This window comes from Psammomys obesus, unplaced genomic scaffold, assembly GCF_907164565.1.
Source record: "Psammomys obesus unplaced genomic scaffold, mPsaObe1.curated_primary_1811, whole genome shotgun sequence".
NCBI classification, from domain to species: Eukaryota; Metazoa; Chordata; class Mammalia; order Rodentia; family Muridae; genus Psammomys; species Psammomys obesus.
In genome coordinates, this window is record NW_026596443.1 from 281,270 (window position 1) to 290,415 (window position 9,146).

General features: G+C 42.9%; 1 pseudogene; it reads left to right on the forward strand.

Moving 5' to 3' along the window:
• Window positions 1-5,393: 5,393 nt before the first annotated feature.
• Window positions 5,394-5,829, forward strand: LOC129669820 (transcription factor BTF3-like; annotated as a pseudogene).
• The last annotated feature ends 3,317 nt before the right edge of the window (window positions 5,830-9,146 follow it).

Consider the following 9,146-nt stretch of genomic DNA (forward strand, 5'->3'; position numbering starts at 1 on the left):
GAGATTTAAATTTAGACAAATTAAATTAAATTTAGACATCTTCTCCTGCTAAAATTATTTTTACAAATTCAAAATTTGATACAAAAAACAAAAAAAAAAACAAAAAAAAAAAAAAAACTTTTCCTTTTACATTGGAAGCTCATTCTAACCTTCCAGGACCTTTAACTAAGGTAATTATAAAGCTGACTTGTTTAAACAATGTCCTTCTAGTGTTGTCCTTTTGCCTACTTCCCATCTTGGGGTCAATCCCTGTGACCTTGTACCTAATGTTATTTGGCAAGTGGATGTTACACATATTCCTAAATTTGGTAATTTAAAATATGTTCATGTTTTTGTTGACACTTATAGTGGGTTTATATTTTCCACACTCCAAACTGGTAAAGCTGGAAAAAATGTTATTGCTCATACGCTGTCAGCAATTGCTATATTAAAACTTCCAACACAACTTAAAACAGATAATGGCCCTGGCTATGTTGGAAATATGTTTTCAAAATTTTAAGAGTGGGCCCCCAGAGACATAAGCCTCAGGTTGTTAGGAGATGAGGCACAGGGAAGTTCAGGGGTTGCCGGCCTGGCTACTAATACTTGGATGAGGGATTAGGTAGCTGACTTTCAGGTCTGGTCAGTCTTGGCCAGACACCTGAGGAATATCTGATCTTTAATTCACGTTCAGAATCTCCTGCTAGTGGGGATGTGGCTACAGACAAAGATGGAAGAGCAATTAGCTTCAACCTGTGTCTTCTCTGAGGAGCGAGCCTGAGAGAAGGTCAGGGGCTCTTCAGGAGAAGAATTGAGTACATTTGGGTTGATTGCTAGGTGATGTTATCTCTCAAGCATAGATCTGGTCATTCTTCTTTGCAGAGTGGAGGTCTTTGCTTGCTCACTTCCTTATCTCTGCCCGAGCAGAGGACCAGGGTCCGGGGCGGTTACTCTGGAAAAGTACTGTGAGGCTTTAATTAACACTTTAATTAACAAGGGCCTGAAACTTGAAAATATGGACATTCAACTGTGGAATGTTTCTGGCATATGGATACAGAAAGACAGTTTGCTACTGTCCTATGGAAAGATCCTTTGGACAACAAATGGCATGGTCCAGATCCTGTCCTGATACGGGGCAGAGAAGCAGTTTGCATCAATTCTAAAGAGATAGATGCAGCCAGGTGGTTGCCAGAACGGTTAGTAAAGCATATAGATAATAATAATAACACTCATCAGTCCAGGGTAAAAGAATTACCCTGAGAACATATTCCTTTTATATCTCTTTACAAAAATGATGGGAAAAAAAAAACTGTTTCCATGGACTGTGATCCTTTGCCTCCAGCTGATATATGTTCATGGTGGACTTAAGCAGCACAGGAATGGGCTCCTTCCCTATCTCCTTCCTTTCCTTGGTCCCCTGCTTATCTTATTGATAATTCTTTCAATAGGACCTGTTCTTTTCAATACAATTATGGCTTTTATTAAACAGTAGATTGATGCCCTAAAGGTACAGCCCATCCAGGTGCACTATCAAAGGCTAGAGATGGTCAGCCAAGACTATAAAAAAGCCTAATGCTAATCATCCCAGTGAGCTGAACCGGTTAGCCAGTGACAGGTAAGAGAATCCACAGTGGTCTTCTGTTCCCCCCCTTTTTTTTGCCACCTAAGACAGGAGCTCAGCCAATTGCTGCTGATGTATCCAATGACGAGCTTAGCAAGGGTTGAAGACCCCAGATTCCCACCTAAGACAGGCACGGTTCCCTTGGGATTATGGCCTTGTAAAAATAAAATAAAGGGGGACCTTCTGGCACCTTGCTGCCCCCTAAATTTTGGCATCTGGCTTGACCGGACTACTGCCCGGATACAATAGTGCATTCCTGGCTGACCTGGAGCTTTCGATAAGATCATCCTCCTGAAATACCTTAAATCCTAATCTCCCTCAGGGCTTCCTAAGTAACTCTTCTGAGGAACTTTCCAAATTGCCATTATTAACACATCTTGGTGGGCCATCCTGTGATTTCTAGTCACTTAGTAACCCTGCCAAAGGCAATTGCATTCCTTCTGCTTCTGCCCTTCAACGAAGAGGCCATACATCAAATTAACACCACTGATTTTCAGGAATGCTGGGTGTGTTACTCACCATGGCCACCCTTCTACAAGGGCATAGCCTTACCTTAGAAGTAATTACAACTAATAATTCTAATGCCTTACAGTGGCAGCACCCAGAGGGAGTCAGCCTTACAGTCATACAGGTGTCCGGAATTGGAACCTTCTATGCTTCCCCCGGTGGCTTTACAAGAAATTTGCAATATTACTCTTGTAAATTCAAGCTTTACATATATTGCTGCACCTAATGGCACTTATTTTGCCTGCTCCACTGGTCTTACTCCTAATCTTGTAAGCTCCACCTTTTTAGTCCATAGAGATTACTGCGTCCTTGTACGGCTTTTCCCAAGGCTGACTATACATTCTAAGGATGAGTTCCTTCGGTTTTGGGAAAAAGGGGTACGTCCATCTCGAGTTAAACGTGAGCTCTTAACTGCCATTACTCTAACTGTAATTCTAGGGCTTGGAGCCGCCGGAGCTGGTACAGGCATAACCTCCCTAATTACCTCCCAGCAACAACTTAATCAACTCTCCCTAGCAGTGGACAAAGACCTACAAGATTTGCAAAAAGGCTTACAGGACCTAAAAGATTCTATGGTGTCCTTATCTGAGGTAGCTTTACAAAACAGGCGCGGTCTAGATTTGGTTTTTCTCCAGGAAGGCGGACTCTGCGCTGCGCTCAAGAAAGAATGCTGCTTTTACACTGACAAAACAGGTTTAGTGCAAAGCAATATCGATAAGGTTCGCTTCAGTTTGGAGGAACGAAAATGGAACAGAGAGAAATAAGAGTCCTGGTATCAAAATTGGTTTCCCACATCCCCATGACTAACCACTCTGCTTCCCAGTCTGCTAGGACCTTTTGTAGGTATCCTTTTGCTTCTCTCTTTTGGCCCCTGGGCCTTTAATCGATTGACAAGCTTTGTTGAGAGTTAGGTGGATTCTGCAATCAAGCCGGTGGGAGTCCATTACCATCGCCTCGCCACAGAAGAAGAGCCTACCGCTGACCTGCCAAAGGACCAAAACAACCCCACCACATCTCGACCCTTAGACTTCAGGGGGTGGAAATTCTGGTCCCGCCCCTCCAAATAATAACTCAGGTTTCCGTGACCCCTCATTTACTATTTGGCTACTAAACATATTCCTTCCAGGATCCTTATGGAGCTTTGATGGTCTTATTGAGAGCAAGATGCGTTACATTTTCACAAAGTGAGTGGTCTGGTAAGTCAGAAACGGAACGGGTGGATAAGTCTCGGCCCGCCTAAGACAGGACGACCTCGCCAGGAGGAGGCCGATCCAATGACAGGTAAGGGTCCAGCACTGCCCTTCTAACAGGCTCAGACCCCATTTGTGCCCCTTGTACTATGGTCAATCTAAATAGCCTTGTCAAAACCAATGGCCTATGAGTGACAACGTTTGACCTACTCTGGAGAACGCTCGTCTCCCTGGTGACAGTTTGCTCCTTTGGATCCAAAATTTTACTCTTAAACAAAAATAATTGGCTGCCAAAATGAGCCCTTCTTTGGGACACCATTAGCGGGTCACGGTAACCTCCCTATCCCTGTTCTTGTATACAGAGAAGGGGGAGATGTTGGAGACAAGCCCTGAGAAACTTCTGACCTTTTCTCATTCCCCCCACCTTGCTGCATCCGGTTGACCAACATCCTGCTTGACAGTTGCAGAAGGGTGCTAACTGTACCATGACTTCCCAAAATAACTGCAAAGTGTTCCAGGCCCCGGGCCAAGAAGATTTTGTAACTTCCACCCTGCCCCTCCCTGAGTTCAGAAGCTCTAGAGTGGGCTTTTCCAACCTACCCCTCCCTGAGTGAAAAGAATTCTACACTGTGCTCCTCCCTCGCCCCGCCCCTATCTAAGGTTGGCCTTAAAAGCCTGCTCCGGTTCAATAAAATTTGACTCTTGACAAGTGCACATTTGCTTGAGTCCGTTCTTCTCTCTCGCCCGTTTTTCTTTCAGGCCTGGTCCTCTTTGGAGATCCCACGAATTACTAGTCCCACAGGCGGGTACAGACTTGGGTAGGGGTATTCGTGGAGAAGGGGGAAGGAGGGTGGAATTGGGAGAGGAGAGGGGAGGGAGGTACAGGGGGTATACAAAGTCAATAAAGTGTAATTAATAAAAATTAAAATAAAAAATATTTTAAAAAAAAGTTTACTGGCTGCTCTTCCAAAAGACCAAGGTTTGATTCCCAGCACACACATAACAGCTCATAACTGTAACTCTAGTTCGTGAGCATCTTATGCTCTTTGTTAGCCACTTCAGACAGCAGGCACACATATGCAGGCAAAATGCCCATACACATAAAATACAATGAAATACACAGTTATTTAAATGTTTTAATGAAACAGAGTCTCTAACCCATGATAGCTCCAAACTACCTATGTAACCTTGAACTTGAACTTCTGACTTTCTGCCTCCATTTCCCCAGTGCTGGGATTACAGATGTGTGCCTCCAACCCCAGTTCTTGGAGACAGAAAAATTTAAGACCAGATATGGTGGCACATACCTGGGATTCCAGCACTCAGGAGGTGGAAGCAGGAGGATCAGAAATTTCAGCCCAATCTAGACTATAATAGACCCTGTCCCAAAAGAAGAAAATAATAATAATAATAATAATAATAAAAGAAATGTAATGGAAATGTTGATTTCTTTAAAAACTCAGTTATATTATGTAAACTTTTTCTTTTTTTAATTCCAAGTGTGGGATTTTAGTTTGTCCATAGCTGATAATTACCTGGTGCAAGGACATGGTTTTTGCCAGTTGGAGTTAACTGAAGTCTGAGGACTCAGGAGTATAAATACAAGAGCCCATAGGGAGAACTTGCAGAGGCTTGGAAGAGATGGACAGAGAGAATGCTTCGAGAAAGAAGACTGTTGCATTTTCTGGTTTGCTGGTTACCTGGACTGCTGAGTATCCTGACTGCAGAGACTGATATCACACCTACCCAGCTGGAGGAAGTAAAGAAGTCTACATCCCCTTTTCCTTCTAACTTTCTTTCTCTCCTACCTAGGATGGGGGTTGAAAGAGAGGTAGAGGCTTTAGGAACTCCAAATAAGTAGAGCTTAAAAAACCAGTGCTTACAAAGAAAGAGAACTAGAGCTAAAGGAAAAGAGAACTAGCCATGCCCTGCACAGAGTAATCACAAAACTTGTTTAAAGCTCCCAGGACTCCGTACTTCCCTCTAGTTGCTTTCTTGGATCCCTGTGTGTGTGTACCTAATCTCAGCAGGTCTTCCAGAGACCCCCTGATCACGAATCCTCATCCCACTCACAGACCCTTTTCTGCTGCAACAATATGAAAGAAACTGTCATGACCCAGGAAAAACTAACCAAACTGCAGGCACAAGTGTGTATTAGTGCTAAAGGGACCATTCACAGACAGAAGGTGGTTCCTAGAACAGGTACAGCAGATGGTGAAGAACTTCAGTTCTCTTTTTAAAAGTTACTCATAAACAATATCTCTGGTATTGAAGAGGAACACTGATCCATTTTAACAACTCCAAACTTCAGGCAGCAAACACCATCACAGACCAGGCTGAGATACAGAGGCCGGTGGAAATGCTTTCCAGCATCAGCTTTGTGCAGTCATTCTGACTGGTTGAAGAAAAGCAGAAGCTCTGTCCAAACAACCCGAGAATGGCAGAGCACCAGTTGCCACTGGAGAGAAGGAGGATGAAGTTGTGGGTCATGTGGAGAATTTTTATGAGTCTTCCAAAAATGGAGCAAACTGAATTGAGGCAACTTGTGAAGAAGATGAAACTTGGAAAAGTTACTGAGGCTACTGTTTCATGTCATGACCACTTTTAGAAATTCTTATGAATCTGATAAGACCTACATCTTTAATGTTTTTAAGTTCAAGACCTTTGGACACTACAGCCCTTTTCAGTTGTTGTTTATACACAATTAATTCGTCACAGCAAATTAAGCTGAAAATCAAATTAAGCCTGGAAATCAAGTTTGAAAAAAGGTTAATAAAATTCTTTGTCTAGTAAGAAGAAGAGAAGAAGGAAAGAAAGAAAGAAAGAAAGAAAGAAAGAAAGAAAGAAAGAAAGAAAGAAGAGAAAAGAAAAGAAAAAAGAAAAGAAAGGTGGCACATGTCTGTAATCCCAGCACTCAGGGAGGTGGAGGCAGGCTGATCTCTGTGAGTTTGAGGTCAGCCTAGTCTACAAAATGAGCCCAGGACAGCCAAAGCTACACAGAGAAACTCTGCCTTGGTGGGCGCCGGGAGTTGGGGAGGAGAAAAAAGATACAAGGAATTACAGCACAGCTCTTGAAGAAAATGTGTTAGATTCTCATTAGGGTTATGGAGAGATTCATTAGTTGTGCCATTTCATCACTACCCAGCCTTAGTTATTTTGGTGTGTGTGTGTGTGTGTGTGTGTGTGTGTGTACACAGGTGTGGATTGCTGGAGATAAACTCTGAGCTGTATTTTAAGCACATGCAGTACCATTGAGCTCCAATCCCACTTCTGTCTTTAAAAGGTTTGTTTTTATTTTAATCTTTATTTGTGTGTATGCCCATGGAAACCAAAAAAAAAGGACATCAGATGTTTGAAGAGTTGCAGTTATAGGTGGTCCTGAGTTATTAAACATGAGTGCTAGGAACCTAATTTAGTTCTTCGGCAATGTGTGCCATCCCTCCAGTCCCCCTACTGTCTTTTCATTGAAAAAGTTCATTTGTGGCAGGAAGGCAGAAGACACCTTTTATTGTATAGGTCCCAGAGATGGGATGTGGGTGAGCAGGGTTGGCAGTGAGAGTCTTCACTTAGTGAGCATCTAGCTGCCCTGCCCTCTTTTGTTGAGGTGAGAGTTTTACTATGTTCCTCAGGATAGTTTTGAACTTTCTAGCTCAGGTGATCCTCCCACCTCAGCAGGTAAAAGCTTTTGCTTTGATCCTTTGGACTCACATAGGGAGAGGAAAGAAGCCACTGTTGAGACTTTTCCTCTGCGCTCTGTATTCATGCTGTGATAAACAAGGAGCTGGGGAGAAACATGTAATAAAAAAAAAATTGGAGATGGATATTGGTGGTTTCACAACAACATGAATGTACCACAGACGTGTGCTCTTAAAAATGGCTAAGATGGCACATTTTATGTCATGGATTTTTTTTTTTCTTTTCTTTTCCTTCGGTTTTTCAAGAGAGGGTTTCTTTGTGTAGCCCTGGCTGTCCTGGAACTCACTCTAGACTAGGCTAGTCTTGAACTCAAAGGGATCCACCTTCCTCTGCTTCTCGAGTGCTGGGACTAAAGTCGTTTGCCACCACTGCCCGGCTGTTATAGATTTGTCTTTTTTGTTTTTGTTTTTGTTTTGTTTTGTTTTTTTTAAGTGAAGAGGGAATGATGTTGAATGGAAAGGATCAAGGATAACTTTTGAAATATTTCTCTGTTGTATTATGCTGTTCTCTTCCCTTAGGGAAGTAGAATTTTACATTGGGAGACTTTAAGGAAGCAGACAGTGATGTGGTTTGTTGCTTGGGGACTAGATCTCCACTCGGTTTTGTTGTTGACTCAGGGGCTCTCATAGCCCAAACTATCCTCAAACTCTGTATATAGTCAGAGATGACCTTGAACCTCTACCTCCTTTCTGTCCTCCTGCCACTGCCTCCTTGATTGATGGCCCAGTTTTAGGGCACATGCTGGGCAATTGCTTACCACATGCTGGACAATTGCTAGCAACTGAGCAACATCTCCTCTCTTTAATTGGTTATTAACACTGAGTGTGGTAACGATTGAAGCCTATTTATAACATAATACAGTGTGTTACTTTTCTATCCCTATGACTTCAAATATCAAGTCATAAGAATAGATTTATTTTTCTACGGTTTCAGATATTTGCATCTAGGGCTGCTTGGTCCTACTGCTTTGTGTCTGTAAAGAGGTAAAACATCGTGGTGCAAAGCCTGTCAGCAAAGTAAAACTGACCATATTGTGGCATATTGAAGCAAAAAGAGACGGAGGTGGTCAAGCCATGCTCCTGATATCATCTTTAATAGCACATTCCTAATGTCCTAACTTCTACCAGTCCCTGACTCACAAACACTCTCCCACAGACTGGCTAAGGCTTTGGCATATGGGTCCCTAGGGGACATATAATACAAAGTATAACACGAAGTAAATCCTAGCTATTAATACAGGGATGCTGAGCTCTACTTCTGACTTAGGCATTCAGTCTTGAGGCAGCCCCAACTACTTTTATTTTCTATTAAAAAGTGAACCTAACACTTAAGCCCATACCTTTCCGCAATAGCATTTCGTTTATAAGGTAGTGTCAATTATAAGGTAGTGTTGTTTCCTATTCTACTTATAAAACTGAAGTACAGAGGGGGAAACTTAACGCAATTACTAAGTGATGGACTGAGAATTACGAAGCAAGTGTTTTGTCACCACTCTCGCTCTTAATCATCCACCTCTTTCTCTTTGAAATGGTAATGTCGGAAGATGGGATTTTATTGAGTATGAAGTAGTTCTCAAAGAACAGTTTGGAAAATGAAGAATGGAATAGAAGAGATTCTTTGTGAGCATAACTCTCAACTTCAGCAGCGTGACTGCCCCCTGGGAGGTTAACGCGGAAGCCGGAATACAGGATTTCTAAGATTAAGGTCAAATTTTTGAACCTAAGAAATTTCCCTCCAATTCTGAAGTAGTCTCTTAGTGACGAATCTGCTCCCCATCCCACGAGTCTTGCAATTATCTGATTTGCAAAATAATTACATCAGGAGAAATTAAATCCATTGCACGAACACCTAGTCACGTAGAACTCTACATAAAATTAGGTTCTTGGGGGGGGAGGGGTTAACATGTAACTCAAGACGAATCTGCGGCTCTGGCGTGGAAGCCAGGGGGCGGGCAATCGGCGACCATTTTTGTTTTGCGGCCATGCGCTCTCAGAGCACCTTGACTAACAGGACCCCATGGGGGAGGCGGGGCCTATCAGGGAGCAGGGCGGGGCCTGGGAGGCGTGATGATTCAAATGGACTAATAACTAAGGCGCGTCTGACAGAAGTCACCAATGAGCGGGCGTGCTGGGGCGGAGCGCACAAACCCTAGC